General features: G+C 46.3%; 1 protein-coding gene across 3 annotated transcripts in view; it reads right to left on the bottom strand.

The window, feature by feature from the left end:
- PLXNB2 (plexin B2) overlaps positions 1–7,895 on the bottom strand; it is a 250,688-nt gene extending 242,793 nt beyond the window's left edge. Inside the window, exon 1 of one of the 3 annotated variants that reach the window (XM_012568964.5) lies at positions 7,763–7,895. The gene's annotated coding sequence lies outside the window, so the exon portion shown is untranslated. The remainder of the gene's footprint in view (positions 1–7,762) is intronic. The other 2 variants (XM_030256458.4, XM_072920816.1) reach the window with 2 other exon arrangements.
- Between the last annotated feature and the right edge of the window lie 2,084 nt (positions 7,896–9,979).

The following is a 9,979-nucleotide window of genomic DNA, read 5'->3' on the forward strand; positions in this document are numbered from 1 at the left end:
CCCCAGTTAAATGTCAAACGAAGAAGCCATCTGTTAATAAACAGAGATATCACCTCTCCAGAGTTTTATCCAACCTACTAATACATAAACTCATACCACCACTTAGGACTCCGGATTGCCAAGGTAAATAAAGTCTTTTTGGTTTTTCATCTCAACAGCTTGGGCAGGCAGAAGGTGACAACACCTGGACCACACAGCACATGCACAATCTAAGTCATGAAGCCAGCTTTGTGGTTGCAGAGATACTAACTCTTGAAAAACTTAAAAGTACTCACAAAGACACTTTCTGCCTGTGTAGAAGCTTTTCAGACAAAACCATTGCCATTTGACATATGTAAGGGAAAAGAAAACCTCAAAGTCACCCACATATACCCATATAGGAGATGTGCACACATCATATCCACAGCTGCATTTTACATGAAGTGTTACTCAGCTCGTGAGGGAAAAGTTCCAGTTGCTGATGATGTGTGTCAAAACTACACAGAAAAAAATTTCACAGCTTTTAAACTACTTAATCACACAAGACTGGAAATAGAAGAGGTCAAATTACTGTTTTTATTGCCCTACAATTCAACAGGCCCAACATTAAGTTTATACCAATTCGTCCCATACTGATTAAATGAAGATAGCATGTAAGTTCAACACACATTGTGACAACACACTAAGGAAGGGCAAATCAATGTTCTCATATATTTAAGAGAGATGTTGCATATTTTTGACTTCCAGCTGAAATGAGCATATTCAGATACATTAAAGGGAAAGTAAGTAAGTAACTAATACAAGCATAAGGAAATAATACCCTTCTACTATTAACCATTCCAAGTGCCCTTTATCATCAGGAAAAAAGAAGCTTTTATTTGCTTTGCAGGCCTAGTTTAAACCCCAGCAAAAGATTACTAACTTGTCCTGATTCAGGATGGTAAACTTCACCTTGTATTTCAGCTGCACCCTTTTTACCAGATCCATTTGTTTTGTATTTTCTGCCCTCTGCTTTCTCCCTGCAGTTGAACACATTTGACCAATAAAAATTTTCCTACAGGGCAAACCTTGTTTAAAAAAATGGTCCTTCATAAATTCTAAACAGTGATGCCAATAGGAATGTAAGAGATAGATCTTCTTTATATACAACTCTTAGACGTCAGAAAGAGATACTATCTCTTCTTAAACTATCTAGAAGACAAACAAGAAGCCTGGGGAAAAATATGTGAAGAGTTCACTCCTCAAATTTTTACATATTTAAAACACAGTAAGTATAGACAGAACATTAAGCTTTCTGCATTCCTTCTCTAAGACACAGAGCTATCACATTAATAATTCCTCTAGATACAGCAAGATTAGCATCAGGTTTATGAGGGCATCCTTCAATCCAAGTCAACATGCAGACCTAATCCAGTTTAACTAGAAATATGCTAGTCAGGTCTGTTCTGCAATTAGCATGAACATACCTTGTTACAAAAAAGTAAGTTCTGGAACAATTCAGTTTAAGTGCTAAACATCTCATGGATTTTTATTTAAAATCATGCTGTTCACAGGCAGTTTTCATGTACCTAATCTGGAAGAGTGGCTCTGATGGGTCTACTTGAAGGTCCAGCACAGAATTAGGACATTGGGACAAAGTTTTTCTACAGATTCCTGGATTATTGTAGGATTGCGAAGGCTTTTAAAAAGCAAAGACAGAAAGAATGACATCTGCAACATAACAATAACTATGATTGTCAAGTAATACCAAAGCCATTCACTGCAATTTACGTAAATCATAGGTTCAGTGAAAGGTTTGGGTTTGGAAGGAACCTCAAAGATCATCTCATTCCAGCACCCCTGGATACTTTCCACTAGACTAGGTCGCTCAAAGTCCTATCCAGCCTGGCCTTGAACATGACCAGGGATGGGGCACTCACTCACAGCTTCCCTCCACAACCTGTTCCAGTGCCTCACCACCTTCACACTTAAGATTTTTTCCTAATAGCCCATCTAACCTAATCTTTTTCAATTTGAACCCATCCCTCCTTGTCCTGTCATGACAGGCTTTTGCAAATAGTCTTGCCCTATCTTTCCTATACATTCCCTTCAGGTACTGGAAAGCTAGTTAGATCATCCCAAAGCCTTCTCTTTTCTGGGCAGAACACCCCTAACCCTCTCAGCCTGTCTTCATAGGAGAGGTGCTTCAGCCCACTCATCATCTTCATGGCCCTCCTCTGGACTACTCCAATAGTGCCACAATCATCTTATGTTGCTGTCAAGCTGCTGGCCAGGCTTCTTTGATGCAGCTGAGAATATATTTGGCTTTCTGGGCTGCAAGTGTGCACTGCTGGGTCAAGTTGACTTTCTCGTTAACCAACAGCCCCCAAGTTCTCCTCCTCGGGGCTGCTGTCAATTCATTCACCACCCAGCCTGTATTTGTGCTTGGGATTTCCCCAACCCAGCGGCAGGACCCTGCACTTGGCCTTGCTGAACTTCATGGGGTTTGCACAGGCCACTTCTCAAGCCTGTCCAGGTTCCTCAGGATGGCATTGCCTCCTTCCAGCCTGTCACTGCACCCCACAGCTTGGTGTCACTGGCAAACTTGCTGAAGTTACACTCAATCCCACTATACATGTCACCAACAAAAATGTTAAAAAGTGCTGGTTTCAATCTGATCCCTGAGGAACACCACTGGTCTCCACTTAGACATCATGCCATCCACTGCAACTCTTTGAGTACAACCATCCAGCAAATTCCTTATCTACTGAGAGGTCCATCTAGCAAATCCATGCCTCTCCAGTTTAGACAACTATACCATGTGGGACGATGTCAAACTTTGCACAAGTCCAGGCAGATGACATTGGTTACTCTTCCTTTATCCACTAACACTGTAATCTGAGTCATAGGAGGCTATCAAATTTGTTGGCACAGTTTGCCCATGTTGAAGCCATTTGGCCTGTCACAAAGCACCTCCTTCTTTTCCATATGCTTTCACATATCTCCCAGGAGGATCTGTGCCATGATCTTGCTGGGCCCAGAGGTAAGTCAGGAAGACTGATTGTCTTCACTTTTTACTTGTGGCCTTAAACTAGTGATGCTGGTTAGCAAAAAAAACCAAGTGAAACACTAAGAATAAGGTTTTAATTGGATAACTAACTTCTTGAAGACACACTTTGAATAAATCAACTACTAAATTCACTTGCTTGCAGGATCGCAAAGCTTTTTGACCAGAGGCATGTCAAAAGTGAAACTACAAAGGCAGAAATTTGGAAGCTGACTACAAAGGTGGAGCAAGGTCAGAAGTGTTTCAGAAGGTGCCAGGTGGACTCTGTCCCCTGACGAGTGCTGAGGCTGATGAGCCTGGGGAACTCAGCATGGTGCTAATCATCAATCCGTGCTGGCGCCGGCTCCCAGAAGCTGAATTCCAAAGAGAAACCAAGTGTCCCTAAAAGCACGTGGCTGGTGACCACAGCTCTGCTGACACAATCCTGAGGGCAAACTCTGTCCTGTATTATGCTGGTGTAAAGCTGAGCAGTAGGGCAGGGGCTGACCATCATGTTGACGCTGAGATTTTTTTAATAATTATAAGTAACATTTACTAAGCACAGACACTTTTAGACATTACAACAACAAGTAAGTCTTCCCTCAGCCACCTGAGATGGAAACTCGGAAAGCTCCAAAAGTTATATATTTCCAGAGATTCAACTACAGAGACAATAACATAAATACTTGATTTTAACAGATAACTAAATTCCTATCTGCCTAAAGAAAGTAAGCCCCAAGTCCACAAGATCCCCTGAACAGCTTTCCAGTCAGGCTGGCTGTACTAGGGCTTGGGCAAGCATGTGTCCTCTCCCTCTTCCATCCGTCCTCTGCTTCCTCCAAAGCAGCAGAGGGCAAGGACTCCAGGCCTCTTTTTGTAGCCAGATTTCTATAGTTTTATAAAAATCGGTCTTATCAGTTTTATAGACAGAGACCTTTTTGTACTGTTAAGCCACTTAAACAGACCCTCCATGATAAGCTGAGCTTAACAGTTTCCTATGGTGCATAAGAAAACCTGCAAGAAAAGCCAAAAAAAAAATCCACTACTGAGTTGAACAAAAAGGTAAAAGTGAAGGAGTAGGAGGGATACCATATAGAGGTTGTTTGTTTACTTAATTTCATCATAATTATTTAGACTCTCATCTCACTAATAGCTGTGCAGGTGCTAACTTTACTTCAAGAAGGACCTAGAGTTTTTGTTTGCATAAATCAAGTACATTTAATCAAGTGCACATTAGCTCATCAACACATTGGATCTGATGAGAAATTGCATAAGTGACAATGCCAAGCTATTTCGGTGAATATTCATGATATCTCTGTGGAACAGGCTAACTGGAGGAGAGTGAGAACAAAATGACAGTAAAAGAACGGTAGCAATTACTTTTCTAGCAGTTAATGTTGCCATTAACTGCTTGCTGGCAAGAGCTTAAAGTTGCAAACCCCAATTTCAGCTTGTTACCTTAATTTTACAATTGTAATTCAATATTCTGAATGTGACACCAGTGCAACAAATATCTTCATTCAGTGCTTCATACAATAAATAATTTAAAAGTATATGAAAAATTCCAAATTATAGCCATTACAAAAATATAAATGCTTACTATTACATCTTCATAACAATAAATAAATAAACGTGCAAATCTTTTTCTCAAAACCGAGCCAGCATCCAAACCCATTTGCAACAATTAATTTTTTTGTTCTTAACAGGCATTTATGAAGAGGTCTCCCTTCAAAATGTAATTTGTCCTTAGTGATCATCTGCATGCAAGGCAAACAAGTCCCAGTTTTATAAAGCAATACAAAACCTTTATCCAACTTCCAATATCATCTGTAGAAAATTCAGGCAGAGTAATGCCATGCCCTTAGTGAGGATATTTTACATAACAAGTCCTCAAGCCAGATAAACAAAGACTTAGATAAAAGAAAAAAAACCGTGGATCACTTTCTGATTGCTAGATTGGAAGAAGGAGAAGAAGAGAGGGCTGTTCAGATGCACCATCTACTACATCCTTCTGAAACCCAGAACCCTGTGTGTTGCTGACCAACCTACGAAGGTCACACAGCCTCTCCTTGTGCAGAGCTGCCTCCCCACTACCACTGCCCACCAAGGTCTGATACAAGGTAGGTCACTGGGCTCACACCTGCCATTTCAGAAGAATTTAGATGCATATGGACTATGGTTCACAACCGCAGCTCAATTCAGCTGACCCCAAGTGGTTGCTTTGTCCCTCTGTCACAACAGAGAGATATACAGGAGATTCATGTTATCAGACTTCACAACACTAATATGAATAGCCATAAAATATAGTTGACATTCATATGCCTGTCTGTAAACTCAGATTCAAAGTTCAATAGAAAATAACCCTGAATGGCAGACTAACCTCTGGCAAAGGGACAGGATGAACAGCTGAATGCATCAGCTTCTGGAGCAAAAGTCAGAGTCAAAAGTGTATTAAGTGTATTCATTGTGCTATCCTTCCCATGTCATTGACAATTCGGGAGTATCAAAGAATACTGTTTATCAACACTGTTGTAACAGACTATCACAAGCATCCAAAGTCTCAATTGCAAATTTTTGGGGTTCATGTTACTACAAAACACATTTTGATGGGTTGACCCTAGCTTCTTACAATAATCTCAAATTATTTAAACAGCTTTTGGTACCAGAAGCCACCATTCAAACTCCTTTCCCAAACACCGACAACATTTCATTTCTGTATTTGTTAAAGTCATATATTTTAAGAAAGACTATTTTCTACTTCACAGGCAATCAGACTATGCTTTAGATCCACAAGTGTTCTAGGTAAGGAGGACAAGACATGCTACTTAGAAGTAGACTTCCTTCCTTCCTCCCTTTTGTTTTGGCTGGAAGCATGTTCTATTCTGGTATATCAATTGTAGGTAGCAGCCCCTGTACCCAGGTGTGTTGGATCTGTCTCACAACCTGAGAGGCAGGCAGGGCATTAAGCATCAGCCCAACATGCATGTATAATCTCATTCCCTAGCAAATAGTGAACAGGTCTCCCAGCTGATTTGCATATAGCATGGTACATAGTTGTTGCAAGACCAGTTACACATTTCAAGCTTTGGGGGAAAAACAAACAAAAAACAAAAACAAAAACAAAAAAAAAAAAAAAAAGAAAAGGAAAGAAAGAAAGAAAAAAAAGATTTTTTTCTTCTGAAAAGAACTATTAAGAAAACTGAAGTCAATCCTAGGTACATACCAGCAGTTTATTACTTACCAACCTTTGCTTCCTCCTAGATTCCATTGTAATGAGAACATAAACAGTAAAATAAGCATATATCTCCCTCGAATGAATTACCTATTCAGAGTTCCCTCTGGTGTTCAATAAGCTCATCATCACATTCAAGGTAACAGCCTTCATTACAAAAGCGTAAGTTCCCTTACGAACAAGTTATCATTTGACAACGAGCTCAGCGATAAAGACAGGACCATAGTGTTGTTACTCATGGACAAAGCAATATTATTTTCCATCAGATTTCAGAGAGGAAATAAACATACACTTCCTCCTTTGTATGTTCAACCGAGTGTCTGATTAACCTCGAAAGGACCCGAGGTGTTAACTATCCCTTCTGCCTCCCCATGACACCAAGACCGACGAAATCTCGGAGAAGGCAAAGTCACAAATTACAGGTACAGCCTATCTGAACGCGGCACGCAAAGATGTTCTGCACCTCCCGAATAACTATGCTTTGAGTCACAAGCCTTTCCAGCCTCGCACTCCCATTCGCCTCCACGGAACATGAGCAAAGTACAGTGTATCTAATTAACAGTTTGGAAAGAAAGTTTAAAGCTGCCTCTGCGAAGAGACAAAATGCGTTTGCAGGAAAATCCCAAACGAGTTCCCGAGTCGGCAGCGCCCAGACGAAGCGCCGGGTGGGCGCCGGGCCAGTGCCAGTCGTGACACCGGGGCTGCTGACCCCGGCCGCTTCGGGCTTGCGAAACTCCCGGGAAGAGCAGCCAGGCTCCATCGAGTGGGGCGGAGGGAGCTCGCCGGACACCGGCGCTCCGCGGCTGCCGGCCGGGAGGAGCCGATTCCCCGCGCCTCCCCCACCTCCCCGCCCTGCACGGCGGCTGAGAAAGGCGCTCCGAGTCCAGAGCCGCCGCCCGGGAGCCCCTTAACCAAAACCATCTGGTCGCGGGCAGCGCGGTAGAAAGCCCCATCCGCCCCAGCCCTCGCTGCTTATCCCCGGTCCCGGCCCCGCAGCCGAGGAGGAGAGAAGCTGCTCTACCCACAACTCAGCAGCTCCCGAGCTGGGGAGACAGAGGGAAGTCTCCGTGGAATCCGCCTCCCCCCTCCCCTCCGCGCCCCATCCCGCGGCGCGGCGGCAGGGCTGGGGCTGCGTTACCTTCAACAGGTGCAGGCGCCGGCGGGCGGCACCCGCGGGCACGGACCGTCCGAGCTGCCCGAGCGGGGGCCCGGCAGCCCCCGGCGGGTGGCGGTGGGCTGCACCGAGGCGCTACGGCAGCCCCCGGCGGCCGCCCATGCTCCCGGCGGGCCCCGCCGCCGCCGCCACCGCGGCCGGAGTCAGCGCGAAGGCGGCAGCGGCTGCGGCCACCTCCGAGAGGAAGGACGAGAGCGGCGGGGAGCGAGGGAGGGGGAAGCAGAGAGCGAGAGGAGAGAGAAACCGCCCCGAGAGAAATAATCATCACATGGCGGTCACGATCCGCCGCCGCCCCCCGACAGCCGGAGCCTACGCTTGGGAGCCGGGGAAAAGCTGCGAGGAGGGGACACACCTGTAGGCGCAGCACATATCCGCTGTGAGCACAATGCGAGACAGGAAACTGAAAAAAACAGCCCAGGGAAGGAGAGAGGCTCCCGTTCGTCCCTCCTTCCCTCCCTCCCTTTCTCCCTCCCTCCCTCTGTCCGTCCTCCTCCTTCTCCTCTCTCCACCCCCTGCCCCCGGTCAGGATCCGCTTGCAGCGCTGTCTCACGCAGGGAGATCCAGGCAGAAGGCTGGAAGGCGGCAGGAGCCGCACTTTCTCCCCGTTTTCCTTTCCCTGTCTCCGCTTTGTTTTGCCCGCCAGCCAGGCAGAGGCCAGCTCGGTGAAGCGGGGCCGCCCGCGGGGCCGAGTGCTCCCGGAGAACCGGGGGCGCTGCGAGCCCCAACGGGGGACCGGGGCCAGGCCGGGAGCTGCAGCTCCAGCGCCGGGGGCCCTCGGGACGAACAGCGGGAGCGGCGGGACTGCCGGGAGCTGTCTCTGGGCAGCCTCTGCCCGCGGCCGGGGTCGGCGCTTGGCCTCCGCGGCGCTCTCCAGCGGGACGGCGGTACCGCTGGGAAAGGGGCTGCCTGCTGCTCTGTGCCTAACAGCCTTGGGGGACCTGTCGTATCCCGGCGGTGTCCTGGGGACGCTCCTGAACATGAAGGCACCTTGTAATTCCCATCCTTTATCCCCCGAGCAGAGTCTCTGAGCACTCAGTGGCTTCCTCCCTTCTTGTACACCCTTATCGATGAGGGGCCCAGAATATGTCACTGGCATCACTTTTACTGAACTTGAAGTACTCTAGGGTTTATCCCTGTTAGGTAAATCCTCTGCAATCACAATTTCTGCAGGTTGTCTCTCTGCTCAAGCACTCTACTAAAAAGCCTGTGTGCAAAGTTTTCATGCCTTCCCTCAGAAACAGATCAACAGACTTACTGCAGAGCTCACTTCCCACCTGTTGTGAACGCAGAATCACTGTGCTATAGCATCGTCATCTGCACGTTCAGATGTTAAATTTGTCTCAACTATGGCTAATGTAGGGACAATCTATTAAAAGGAGGGATGTTTCAGAAGAATGGCTCAGGTAAGCTTTGGTCAGGATGTTTATACTTTGTAACTTTCCATCAGTGAAATGTGGACCAGCAATGTTTCAAGGAGAAATTAATTTACTGCTCTTGGCACTTTGAGTGCAGCTTCATTAAATGCTGTGTGCGTTGTGCTCCCTACTAAAACACCAGGAGACAGCCGGTCTAAACGCCATGCTTCCTGATCAGGAAGTTGCTGAAAAGTTACCTTTGCATCTCAAAACAGCAACAGATACAAAATAAATAAAAAACAGCTCCAAAAACGTGGGCAAGAATAGTTGTACTTTTGGAAGAGATGTTAAAAGTGGCTTTCAGACCCTGTCTGTGCAAAGTGCCACTGCAGACTTAACAGTGGGTTGGGACTATTCAAACATGCTATAGAATTTTGTGGGGTTTTCCCTTTGGGCTTGCACAGGGGAGGCAGGCTGTGCTGGGTGAATTTTGCCAGTCTGGCCCAGTTATTGTGCTAACCTGCACCAGAAGGCCCTTGTCCTTTTTTATTGGCTTCCTTCCTGCTCTTCACCTGACTGGGCTTAGTCACTGCAAGATAAGAAAGAGCAGCTCTGGCATAATTCTAGTGTTTCAGAATGTCTGGATTCCCCTTCTGTACCTCTTCACTTACTGGAAAGGAGAGAGGGAATCTGAAGAGGGAGATGGGACTTCCCTAGGAAAAGTGAATTAGTCATGTCCTGCAATTCTTGTGAGGAATCCAGTAAGGAGAAACTCACAGGCTGCTAATGGGCTTGGTAACACCTGACTTTCCAGGCTGCTTTCTCAACATCTGGGCTTCTGGCCAGATTGTACCCTAAGTTTTGGCAGAATGCCCTGGAATTACCAGCCCGGCAGCTCTCTTTGTGCCCAGGGCAGTGAATCTCTGCCTTCCATCATGCTCTGCCCCAGGGCCTTTTGCTGGGGTCTCTGTCACTCAGCCCCCTACCCTACCTGCTCCAAACCTAATGATCTGCTCTCCCTACTCTGGGGAAAACCCCACATCTGCTCCATCTGATGACCACTGACCAGGACTGTACTTGCCACACTTTTGCTGTCTCGAGGTGACTGTACCCAGGTTAAATCTAAGCCTTGCCCCACTCCCAGCTCACAACACAGCTTCTTCTGGCTGGAATAGTTTCCTCCAGCTCCTGTTCAGCTCCTGTTGCTCTGGCCT

Source organism: Taeniopygia guttata, chromosome 1A (assembly GCF_048771995.1).
Source record: "Taeniopygia guttata chromosome 1A, bTaeGut7.mat, whole genome shotgun sequence".
In the NCBI taxonomy this organism is placed as follows: Eukaryota; Metazoa; Chordata; class Aves; order Passeriformes; family Estrildidae; genus Taeniopygia; species Taeniopygia guttata.